We start from the raw sequence: 12,864 nt of genomic DNA on the forward strand, positions 1-12,864 counted from the left end.
AAGCCTGTAATCCCAGCACTTTGGGAGGCCGAGACGGGCGGGTCACGAGGTCAGGAGATCGAGACCATCCTGGCTAACACGGTGAAATCCCATCTCTAAAAAAATACAAAAAACTAGCTGGCGAGGTGGCGGGTGCCTGTAGTCCCAGCTACTCGGGAGGCTGAGGCAGGAGAATGGCGTAAACCTGGGAGGGGGAGCTTGCAGTGAGCTGAGATCCGGCCACTGCACTCCAGCCTGGTCGACAGAGCGAGACTCCATCTCAAAAAAAAAAAAAAAAAAAATGTGAACAACTCAGTGGCATTTAGTACATATTCATGATGTGTCCAACTGCCACTTCTAGTTTCAAACATTATCACTACGAAAGGAAACCCCGTACCCATTAAGCATTTACTCCCCATTCCCTCCTTCCCTCGCCTGGCAGCCACCAATCTGCTTTCTGTTTCTATAGGTTTTCTCATTCTGGATATGCTGGTGGTAAAGCCACGAAGGGAAAACTCTCTGGTCTCCTGTTGTCTGTACCTGAAACGCACAGACTCCCTGAGGGTGCTGCTGTAGAGAGAGCACTGGACCAGGAGTCCTGAGCCCTGTGATCCATCCCAGTTCTGCTTCTCACTCAGCGGCTCTTTTTCTTCATTTGTTTCAGGAGTTGGGAGGTGGGCTCAGGCCAGTCTAGGATCATGCATCCTCCAGGATCCATCCCTGGCCAGGGGGCTTCTACCTGGAACAATGCTGCCTGGCCTACCACCCCTTTGACTTCCTGCCTCCTCCCTGTGAGTCCAGGCAGTGGAGGTGGAGCCAGGGGACAGTGTGATTAATACTGTGGGGTTTAGGGTAAGACACAGGAGATGAAGAAACTTGAGCTCAGAGAGGTTGAGAAACTTGCCCAAGGCCACACAATTCCTGCCATACTGGAGCCGTAGCCGGTTCTCTGATTGTAGTTTGAGCCCTTGACCACCTTCATCTCCTATCTTCAAAGAGATAAAGTAAATTAAAGGCTTAGCCAAGTGCCAGCTGTGTGGGAGGTGCGCTCAGATGGAAGCAGCCATACATTTTACGACTTTCAGGACATTGTGTAATCATGAGTAGCTCCATTACAAGGTGGTTCTTGGGAGTTCTCACTGTCTCCCTCCCTTAACTGTTTTGTTTTTTTTTTTTTTTTGAGACAGTCTCACTATGTTGCCAGGCTGGAGTGCAGTGGCGCGATCTCGGCTCACTGCAACTTCCTACTCCCTGGTTCAAGCAATTCTTCTGCCTCAGCCTACTGAGTAGCTGAGATTACAGGCACAGGCCACCGTGCCCAGCTAATTTTTGTATTTTTAGTAGAGACGGGGTTTCACTATGTTGGCCAGGATGATCTCCATCTCCTAACCTCGTGATTTGCCCACCTCAGCCTCTCAAAGTGTTGGGATTACAGGCATGAGCCACCGCGCCCGGCCTTCCCTCCCTTAACTTTGGAGCAGGTTTCCTCTCTGCCCTCTCTACCAGCTTCTCTAGGAGGACAGTTTTTCTTTTTTCTTTTTTTCTTTATTTTTTTTTTTTCAGACAGAGTCTCGCTCTGTCTCCCAGTCTGGAGTGCAGTGGCGCGATCTCGGCACACTGCAAACTGCGCCTCCCAGGTCCACATCATTCTCCTGCCTCAGCCTCCGGAGTAGCTGGGACCACAGGCACCTGCCTCCACGCCTGGCTAATTTTTTGTATTTTTAGTAGACGGAGTTTCATCATGTTAGCCAGGATGGTCTCTGTCTCCTGACCCCACGATCCACCTGCCTCGGCCTCCCGAAGTGCTGGGATTACAGGCGTGAGCCACCACGCCTGGCCTTTTCTTTTCTTTTTTTTTAAATTGAGACAGTCTCGCTCCATTGCCCAGGCTGGAGTGCAGTGGCGCGATCTCCACTCACTGCAATCTCCACCTCCTGAGTTCAAGCAATTCTCCTGTCTCAGCCTCCTGAGTAGCTGGGACTACAGGCATCTGCTACCACGCCTGGCTAATTTTTGTATTTTTAGTGGAAACGGGGTTTCACCTTGTTGGTCAGGCTAATCTCAAACTCCTGACCTCAGGTGATCCACCCGCCTCGGCCTCCCAAAGTGCTGGGATTACAAGCGTGAGCCACTGCGACAGGATGAGGACAGCCTTTGTGGGGGGTAGGAGGGAGCCCTGGACCCTGAACCCTTCAGGCAAGTGGGTGTGTGGGAAGCACTGTTTTTCTTCCCCCTCAAATAAGGAGGAGATTTTATTGTTCCTCCCCGCATCCCTTCAAGCTGTATTTATCCATATTTTCATGGCTGAACCTCTACCCTTGCCCCTCAAACAGGAAGTCTTTTATGGAGCCAAAGAAAGGAGGGGACTGCTCAGGCCTGGCCTGTCAGGGGGACAGGCTGCACAGCTGACACCCAGTTGGCCACTGTGTCCCGGCAGCTTGTAAGCATGGACATTCCAGAGACCACCTGCCCCAGAAGCCCCCTGTATACCCCATTTAAGATGGAAAACCCCAGAGGAGCCCTCAAGGCACCTGCTGTGTCCTGCCTCAGGGCTCAGCCATGTGGTGACTGCTTTGCCACAGTTCAAGGACCTGGACAGGCTCCCTCCTGGCCCGAACCTTGAGCCGAGCCCTGTGGCCACCAGGCTGGCAAGTTCCCAGCCTGAGGACCGTGGAGGCCCCAGGCCCCGCATCCTTCCGGGCTTGACCTCCATGCCTTTGCTTCTCAGTGCCAGCCAGCTGTTTCCTTTTTGAGCCTCTGAGAAAGAGGATTTTTTTTTTTTTTTTTTTTTTTTTGAGATGGAGTCTCGCTCTGTCTCCCAGGCTGGAGTGCAGTGGCGCAATCTCGGCTCACTACAAACTCTGCCTCCCGGGTTCATGCCATTGTTCTGCCTCAGCTTCCCGAATAGCTGGGACTACAGGCGCCCGCCACTACGCCCAGCTAATTTTTTTGTATTTTTAGTAGAGATGGGGTTTCACTGTGTTAGCCAGGATGGTCTCAATCTCCTGACCTCGTGATCCACCCGCCTCGGCCTCCAAAAGTGCTGGGATTACAGGTGTGAAGCCACTGCGCCTGGCCAGTCATTTTCAAGTGTACAATTCAGGCCGGGCTGACCAGGCCAGTCTTGAACTCCTGACCTCAGGTGATCTACTCGCCTCAGCCTCCCACAGTGCTGGGATTACAGGCATGAGCCACCGCATCCAGCCTATTTTTTTTTTTTTTTTTTTTTTTTTTGAGACGGAGTCTCGCTCTGTCGCCCAGGCTGGAGTGCAGTGGCGCTATCTCGGCTCACTGCAAGCTCCGCCTCCCGGGTTTACACCATTCTCCTGCCTCAGCCTCCCGAGTAGCTGGGACTACAGGCGCCCGCCACCTCGCCCGGCTAATTTTTTTGTATTTTTAGTAGAGACGGGGTTTCATTGTGTTAGCCAGGATGGTCTCGATCTCCTGACCTCGTGATCCGCCCGTCTCGGCCTCCCAAAGTGCTGGGATTACAGGCTTGAGCCACCGCGCCCGGCCCCAGCCTATTTTTTAAAACTCCTATCTGTACCAGACCTTCTACTTTTTTGGAAGCCTTTCCCTATGACTGCCTTCCTGCTGCTTTCCATCTTGCCAGAGTCCAGCTTCCCTCCCTTTGTAGAACTCCTATGTTCAATAAATCATTGCTTCTCAATGTTACTTCCCACTAGAATCACCTGAGAAAGTTTTCACAGTTCCAGTGCCTGGGTTCCATGCCCAGAATTTCTTTTTTTTTTTTTTTCTTTTCTTCTTTTGTTTCTTTCTTTCTTTCTTTTTTTTTTTTTTTTTTTGAGACGGAGTCTGGCTCTGTTTCCCAGGCTGGAGTCCAGTGGCGCCATCTCGGCTGACTGCAAGCTCCGCCTCCCAGGTTCACACCATTCTCCTGCCTCAGCCTCCCGAGTAGCTGGGACTACAGGCACCCACTACCACGCCTGCCTAATTTTTTTTTTTTTTTTTTTTTTTTTTTTGAGACGGAGTCTCGCTCTGCCGCCCAGGCTGGAGTACAGTGGCGGGATCTCAGCTCACTGCAAGCTCCGCCTCCCGGGTTTACGCCATTCTCCTGCCTCAGCCTCCCAAGTAGCTGGGACTACAGGCGCCCGCCACCTCGCCAGCTAGTTTTTTGTATTTTTTAGTAGAGACGGGGTTTCACCATGTTAGCCAGGATGGTCTCGATCTCCTGACCTTGTGATCCGCCCGTCTCGGCCTCCCAAAGTGCTGGGATTACAGGCTTGAGCCACCGCGCCCGGCCACACCTGCCTAATTTTTTATATTTTTAGTAGAGACAGTGTTTCACCATGTTGGCCAGGCTGGTTTCCAACTCCTGACCTCAAGTGATCTGCCCACCTTGGCCTCCCAAAGTGTTGGGATTACAGATGTGAGCCACTGCACCCAGCCCAGAATTTCTGATTTAATTGTTCTGGGATTTTTGAGGCTCCCTGGGGGATGCTTAGGTACACCCAGGGCTGAGAAGGAGAGTTCAGAGAGCTGCAAAGGTTTTCTCTGCCCGGCTTGCCCTGACCAGGAGTCCCAGGTGTGGGGTGCCTTGCACCTGCCCACATCCCTAGGAGGATTCCAAGATGGCACTACTTTCAGGGTTTAGATACCAGGCAGAGGAGCTTTAGAGGGTCAACCAGGAAATGGGCAGAGTTCAAGTTAAGGGGAAGGAGGAATTTCCACCACGCAGCTGGGCGGTCAGGCTGTCCCCAGAGACTCCTGGCTCCCATCAGTGGATGTGCCAGGGTGCCTGGGAAAGGGCAGGAGGTCAGACCAGAAAACATGCCAAGTGCCCCTCCAGCAATCAGATTCTGAAATTCTGCCTAGCAAGGAGCTGTTGCTTTTTGGCCACAACAGCACAACGCCCTGCCCCGGTGTGTGTGTGTGTGTGTGTGTGTGTGTGTGTGTCTTCTGCCCTATCCAGGCAAGGGGGCCTCTTCACTGAGGTTTACTCCAGGCCTCCTGCTGGTGGCATACATGGGGGCGAGTGCTGTGTATCAGCTCCCTAGGAGTTTCAGAATGAAATGCTATCCTTGCTTCCTCTTTAGTGTCTTCTTGATTATCCCAGCCCCATTTCTTCTGCTTCACTCAGAGCAGAGGTGGGGAGTAAGGAGGCCACTTGGAGGTCAGGACAGGGAGGGTTCTCTAGAGCTAGCTGAGTTACTCTGAGGTCTTGGCAAGTGCAGAGATTGAGAGCACAGACTGGTGTTGGACAGCCCAGGTTCAAATCCTGACTTTGGGCAGGTGCAGTGGCTCACACCTATAATTCCAACACTTTGGGAGGCTGAGGCAGGTGGGTCACTTGAGGTCAGGAGTTTGAGATCAGCCTGGCCAATATGGTGAAACTTCGTCTCTACTAAAAATACAAAAATTGGCCAGGCATGGTGGTACATGCCTATAATCTCAGCTACTTGAAGGCTGAGGCAGGAGAATCGCTTGAACCTGGGAGGTGGAGGTTGCAGTGAACTAAGATCATGCCATTGCACTCAGCTTGGACGACAGAGCGAGACTCTGTCACACACACAAAAAAAACAGTTCTGGCCCAGCGCGGTGACTCACGCCTGTAATCCCAGCACTTTGGGAGGCTGAGGTGTATGTATCACAAGGTCAGGAGATCAAGACCATCCTCGCTAACACGGTGAAACCCCGTCTCTACTAAAAATACAAAAAAATTAGCTGGATGTGGTGGTGGGTGCCTGTAGTCTCAGCTACTCGGGAGGCTGAGGCAGGAGAATGGCGTGAACCCGGGAGGCAGAGCTTTCAGTGAGCTGAGATTGCGCCACTGTACTCCAGCCTGGCCACAGAGCGAGACTCCATCTCAAAAAAAAAAGTTCTGTCTTGCCTGGCTCACTGCCGCTCCCTACCCTCTGCAGAGCAGGCTAGGCACCTTTCCATTGTCCTGCCTGGACACATACATCCCCCTCTCCTGGTGAAAAGATGCCATGACTCATCAGGAACACAAGCAGTACCACAGCACCATTTGTTCATTCAACAGATATTGACTGGGTGCATTTTTTCCCTAAGGTTGCTATAATAAAGTACCCCTGAGTGGTTTACAACAATGGAAATGTATTGTTTCAGTTTTGGAGGCCAGAAGTCTGAAATCAAGGTGTTGGTAGGGCCACACTTTGTTTAAAGCCAGTAGGAGAAAGATCTTTCCTTGCCTCTTTATTTTTATGTATAGAAACGGGGTATTGCTATAATGCCCAGGCTGGTCTGGAACTCCGGGCCTCAAGTAATCCTCCCACCTTGGCCTGTCAACAAGCTGGGATTACAGGCATAAGCCGCTGCAACTGGCCTTCCTTGCCATTTTCTTTTTCTTTTGTTTTTGAGCCGGAGTCTCGCCCTGTCACCCAGGCTGGTATGCAGTGGTGGGATCTCGGCTCACTGCAAGCTCCACCTCCTGGGTTCAAGTGATTCTCCTGCTTCAACCTCCCCAGTACGTAGGATTACAGGCACATACCACCATACCCAGCTAATTTTTGTATTTTTAGTAGAGACAGGGTTTCACCATGTTGGCCAGGCTGGTCTCAAACTCCTGACATCAGGTGATCCTCCTGCCTCGGCCTCCCAAAGTGCTGGAATTACAGATGTGAGCCACCATGCCCAGCCAGTAGTCTTATTTTTAAACAATAACTATCATTTTTGAAGCACTTTGGAATATTCAAAGTGTTTTCATTAATATGAGTTTATTTTTTATTTATTATTATTATTTTTTGAGATGGAGTCTCATTCTATCTCCGAGGCTAGAGCGCGTGGCACGATCTCGGCTCACTGCAACCTCTGCCTCCTGTGTTCAAGCAATTCTCCTGCCTCAGCCTCCCGAGTAGCTGGGACTACAGGCGCCTGCCACCACACCCAGGTAATTTTTTGTATTTTTAGTAGAGACCGGGTTTCACCGTGTTAACCAGGCTGGTCTTGATTTCCTAACCTCGTGATCCGCCCGCCTTGGCCTCCCAAAGTGCTGGGATTACAGGCATCAGCGACTGCACCCAGGCCATATGAGTTTATTTGGGTGATATGGTGAGATCCATTTCACGAGTGGGAAGACTGTCTTTTGGAGATCTGAAATTACTTGTTTAGGGTCAAGCGACTTATAAGTAGTAACACAAGCAATAACAATATCTCCAGCCCTTGTTCAATGCCAACCATTGTGGTATGGCTTGAATGTCCCCTCCAAAACTAGTGTTAGGGTTTAATTAACATTGTGACTTTTTTTTTTTTTTTTTTGAGATAGAGTTTTGCTCTTGTCACCCAGGCTGGAGTGCAATGCTACAATCTTGGCTCACGGCAACCTCTGCCTCCCAGGTTCAAGCAATTTTCCTGCCTCAGCCTTCCAAGTAGCTGGGATTACAGGCATGTACCAACACGCCCAGCTAATTTTTGTATTTTTAGTGGAGACCAGGTTTCATCACGTTGGCCAGGCTAGTCTGGAACTCCTGACCTCAGGTGATCCGCCTGCCTCGGCCTCTCAAAGTGCTGGGATTACAGGGGTGAGCCACCGCGCCTGGCTCATTGTGACAACATTAAGAAGTGAGACATTTGGCCAGGTGCAGTGGCTCACACCTGTAATCCCAGCACTTTGGAAGGCTAAGGCGGGTGGATCATGAGGTCTGGAGTTGGAGACCATCCTGGCCAACTTGGTGAAACCCCGTCTCTACTGAAAAAACAAAAAATGAGCCAGGTGTGGTGGCACGTGCCTGTAGTCCCAGCTACTCAAGAGGCTGAGGCAGGAAAATCACTTGAACCCGGGAGGCGGAGGTTACAGTGAGCCCAGATTGCACCACTGCGCTCCAGCCTGCTGCCAGAGACAGACTCTGTCTCAAAAAAAAAAAAAAAAAGAAAAGAAAAAGAAAAAAGCAGTGAGACATTTAAGAGAGGATTAGGTCATGGGGGCTCTGCCCTCATGAATGGATCAATGCCGTTATCGAGGAAGTGTGTTAGTTGTGGGACTGGGTCCTGATAAAAGGATAAGTTTGGCAGATTTCCTCTCTCAGTCTTGCATACTTCCATCATTTGATGCCTTCTGTCATGTCATGATGCAGCAAGGAGGCCCTCACCAGACGGGGCCCCTTGATCTTGGACTTCTCGCCCTCCAGAAACATAAGCCAAATAAATCTCTTTTTTAAAAATAAATTACCTAGTCAGTAGTTTTTCACGCTTATTTGATGCTTATTTTTTATGCTTATTTTTATGCTTATATCTTATTTGATCGCCATAAACATTTTGCAGGATAAATAAATTGAAGTAAGGTGTCCAAAGTCACATCGTTAATAAAAGGTCACATCTGGGCTGGGTGTGGTGGCTCATACTTGTAATCTTAGCACTTTGGGAGGCTGAAGTGGGAGAATCACTTGAGTTCTGGAGTTGGAGACCAGCCTGAGCAACATAGTGAGACCTTGTCTCAATTAAAAAAAAAAAAAAAAGTCACATCAGGAGTTGAGCCCAGGCAGCCCAGCTGCAGCATCCAGCTCAGCCACCCCATGTTGCTCATTACATCAAGACACAACCTCGGCTGGGCGTGGTGGCTCACGCCTGTAATCCCAGCACTTTGGGAGGTTGAGGCAGGCAGATCACAAGGTCAGGAGTTTGAGACTAGCTTGGCCAATATGGCGAAACCCCATCTCTACTAAAAATACAAAAAGTAGCCGGGCGTGGTGGTGGGAGCCTGTAGTCCCAGCTACTTGGGAGGCTGAGGCAGGAGAATCGCTGGAACCGGGGAGGCAGAGGTTGTAGTGAGTCGAGATTGCACCATTGCACTCCAGCATGGGCAACAGAGTGAGACTACATCTCAAAAAACAAAAACAAAAAACACACAGCCTCGTGTCTCTATTGCTGCCCTCTGCTCTACACCAGCAGGTCAAACCTTAATGTCCCCTCCATGCCTAGCAGAGAGCCACCTGTTTGCTCTTCCTTATCAACTGCATCAATTGCTACCTTCTATCTTCCTTTTTTCTTCTACCTTCTCTTTATTTTTTCATGAAGATGGGGTCTTGCTGTGTTGCCCAGGCTGGTCTCAAACTTCTGGCCTCAATGGATTCTCCTGCCTTGGCTTCCCAAGGTGCTGAGATTACTGGTGTGAGCCACTGTGCCCAACCCCTTCTCCCTTTCTCCCTTCCCCTTCCTTCTTCCCTCCTTTTCCCCTCTTACTCTGGACAGAGTTTCTTTTTCTTTTTTTTTTTTTAGATGGAGTTTTGCTCTGTCACCCAGGCTGGAGTTCAGTGGCACTGTCTTGGCTCACTGCAACCTCCGCCTCCCAGGTTCAAGCAATTCTCCTGCCTCAGCCTCTCAAGTAGCTGGGATTACAGGCCTGCACTACAACACCTGGCTAATTTTTTTTTTTTTTGAGATGGAGTCTCGCTCTGTCGCCCAGGCTGGAGTGCAGTGGCGCGATCTCAGCTCACTGCAAGCTCTAACTCCCGGGTTCATGCCATTCTCCTGCCTCAGCCTCCTGAGTAGCTGGGACTACAGTCGCCTGCCCCCACGCCCAGCTAATTTTTTGTATTTTTGGTAGAGACGGGTTTCACCGTGTTAGCCAGGATGGTCTCGATCTCCTGACCTCGTGATCTGCCTGCCTCGGCCTCCAAAAGTGCTGGGATTACAGGCATGAAGCCACTGTGCCCAGCCACCTGACTAATTTTTGTATTTGTATTTTTTAATTTTTTGAGATGGAGTCTAGCTCTGTCACCCAGGCTGGAATGCAGTGGTACGATCTTGCAACCTCTGTCTCCCGGGTTCAAGTGATTCTCCTGCCTCAGCCTCCCGAGTATCTGGGACTACAGGCACATGCCACCACACCCAGCTAATTTTTTATATTTTTGGTAGAGCCAGGGTTTCACCATGTTGGCCAGGCTGGTCTTGAACTCCTAACCTCAAGTGATCCACCCATCTTGGCCTCCCAAAGTGCTGGGATTACAGGCATCAACAACCCCTCCCGGCCCAGAGTTACTTATCAAATGTTTAATTTAGTATATGATATTTTAGTCATAAAATATTATACAATATTTTAGGCTGGGTGCGGTGACTCAAGCCTGTAATCCCCGCACTTTGGGAGGCCGAGGTGGGTGGATCACCTGAGGTCGGGAGTTGGAGACCAGCCTGACCAAAATGGTGAAACCCTGTCTCTACTAAAAATACAAGCCGGGTGTGGTGGCGCATGCCTGTAATCCCAGCTACTCGGGAGGCTGAGGCAGGAGAATCGCTTGGACCTGGGAAGCAGAGGTTGTAGTGTGCTGAGATCGTGGCATTGTACTCCAGCCTGGGCAACAAAAGTGAAACTCCGTCTCAAACAAACAAACAAGCAAAAAAAAAAAAAAAAAAAAAAAAAAAAAAAAAAATATATATATATATATATATATATATATAAAATATATATTTATAACCATAAAATACCATAAAAAATTATACAATATTTTATACAATATTTTATATTTATGGCTAAAATGTTGATGGGGTTTTGCCATGTTACCCAGCAAAACCCTGTCTCTACTAAAACACCTATGTACCCATCACCCGGTTTAAGAACTATCAACTCTTAATGCTGTGTGTGGGAAGCATTTAATGCTGTGTAGGAAGAAAAAAAGTTGCAACATTGTGGTGATTGCTGCCGCCCCAGCATTATTCTGCTCTCTAATTGCACTCTCCCTCCTAGAGGTAATTGGGATCCTAGCTTGGTGACAATCATTTCCATGCATCTTTAGAAACACCAAGTTGCTTTTGACTGACAATAAGGGAATTTGGAGCTTGATTCTTGACAAGGAAACGTAGCAGAAGGTAGGTCTAAAGATGGAGGTGTAGCTTGAATGGAATCTCTTTTGGAAATATATTATGATGAAATATTTCAGACACAGAAAGTCATATATGGAATAATAGAATGAACCTCTTGCTTAGGAAATAAAACATTAAAAATACTACCCTCCCCTCCTCAAAATAGTCCCCAGGGTTTCCTCCCTGATTGCATCCTTCTTCTTTTTTTTTACTCTTTTCTGCCCAGGCTGGAGTGCAATGGCACAATCTTGGCTCACCGCAACCTCCACCTCCCGGGTTCAAGTGATTCCTCTGCTTCAGCCTCCCCAGTAGCTGGGATTACAGGCATGCACCACCATGCCTGGCTAATTTTTGTATTTTTGGTAGAGACAGGGTTTCTCCATGTTGGTCAGGCTGGTCTTGAACTCCCGACCTCAGGTGATCCTCCTGCCTCAGCCTCCCAAAGTGCTGGGATTATAGGCATGAGCCGCCATGCCCAGCCTTTTTTTTTTTTTTTTTTTTTTTTTTTTTTTTTGAGATGGAGTCTCACACTGTTGCCTAGGCTGGGGTGCAGTGGCGCAATCTCAGCTCACTGCAACCTCTGCCTCCTGGGTTCAAACGATTCTCCTTCCTCAGCCTCCCGAGTAGCTGGGATTACCTGCGTGTGCCACCACACCCTGCTAACTTCAGTATTTTTAATAGAGACAAGGTTTCTCTGTGTTGGCCAGGCTGGTCTCGAACTCTTGACCTCAGGTGATCCGCCTGCCTCGGCCTCCCAAAGTGCTGGGATTACAGGCGTGAGCCACCCTGCCCAGCCATATATATATATTTTTAGTAGACACAATGTTGGCCAGGCTGGTCTTGAACTCCTGACCTCAGGTGATTTGCCAGCCTCAGACTCCCGAAGTGCTGAGATTATAGGCGTGAGCCACCATGCCCGGCCTGATTTCATCCTTCTAGATGAACTGCCCTTCTGAATTTGGGGCTTATCATTTTGACCTGGATCTTGGGAGAGGAGCAGCTGTTTGGGGTCAAGTAGGTGTAGGAAGGGGAGTCAACAACAGAACGGCAGGGTAAAGACCCAGGGGAGTGAGTTTGGGGGGCAGGTATTGGCATGGCTGGTAAGCTGGGTACCTGTTGGGAAGGGGCTGGGACAGGTAAGTAGCTAGCCCCACTCTCCTCTGGGCCCTGGTTTCCGTATTTCCCTCTGTCATTGTCCTAATCACACAGAATCTTAATGATGTTAGCTTGACTCCAAGATCCTGAGGGTAGGGAACCTCTTGGTCATTGTCACCCCAGTGGCTAACACAGTGACTGGCACAAATGACTTTTTGTTAAATACTAAATTGATCCACGAACGAATGAGTAACTGATTGATTTCAGCCTGCCTGGCGAGGGAGTTGCTGGTGGCAAGAGGACAGTCTGAGTGCAAAGTGTGAACGAGAGCATTTTTGAAGAGAATTGTCATTTTATTACCATTCAGTACAGTAACACCTCTGCCTTCATCAGTGTGGCCTAGTAGAGACCTTGCTTGAATGTGTATCAGTCAGGGTGAGAAATCTGCTGTGCGGGCAGGTGTGCGATGATGCAGTAACCAGATGGGCTTCTTGCAGCTTCAACCACCACCAGCGTCATTCACTACTCTTCAAACTATCAGCTTTGATTGGAGTTAAAGGAATAATCAGTCTCCCACAGAAGTAGGACCTATTTCTCTTTCTTCAAAATAATCCTCAAAGCCTGTGAATCCCCTCCAGTGTGCTTATTATGTGGTTAGCTCTGCTCATGGCTGCAGAGGCAGCTCGTTTTGCATTCCTAGAAGCCCCTCTCAGGGCTGGGCATGCTTCAGTGGGTTTTGAGTGGTGAGAAGTGCTTTTCTCAGAGGCTGCATTCCACATGAGGCCTAATAAACAGATAACACGCGTCTGTAATTAGTGGCATCTCTGCACGCAGACTTAATGTGCTGAAGGCTGTTTGTTGATTTTCTTGCACTGTTCAAAGCGATGCCACAAGCTGTTTGGGCCAGGCTTTGGCTTAGAGAGCCCCCTCTTCCATTTTGTCCCATGAAAAAGACAAAGCAGTGATATAAAAGAGCCCAATGGGTTGAGCTACATCTATCACATAGGCAAATCT

This window comes from Macaca fascicularis, chromosome 16, assembly GCF_037993035.2.
Source record: "Macaca fascicularis isolate 582-1 chromosome 16, T2T-MFA8v1.1".
In the NCBI taxonomy this organism is placed as follows: Eukaryota; Metazoa; Chordata; class Mammalia; order Primates; family Cercopithecidae; genus Macaca; species Macaca fascicularis.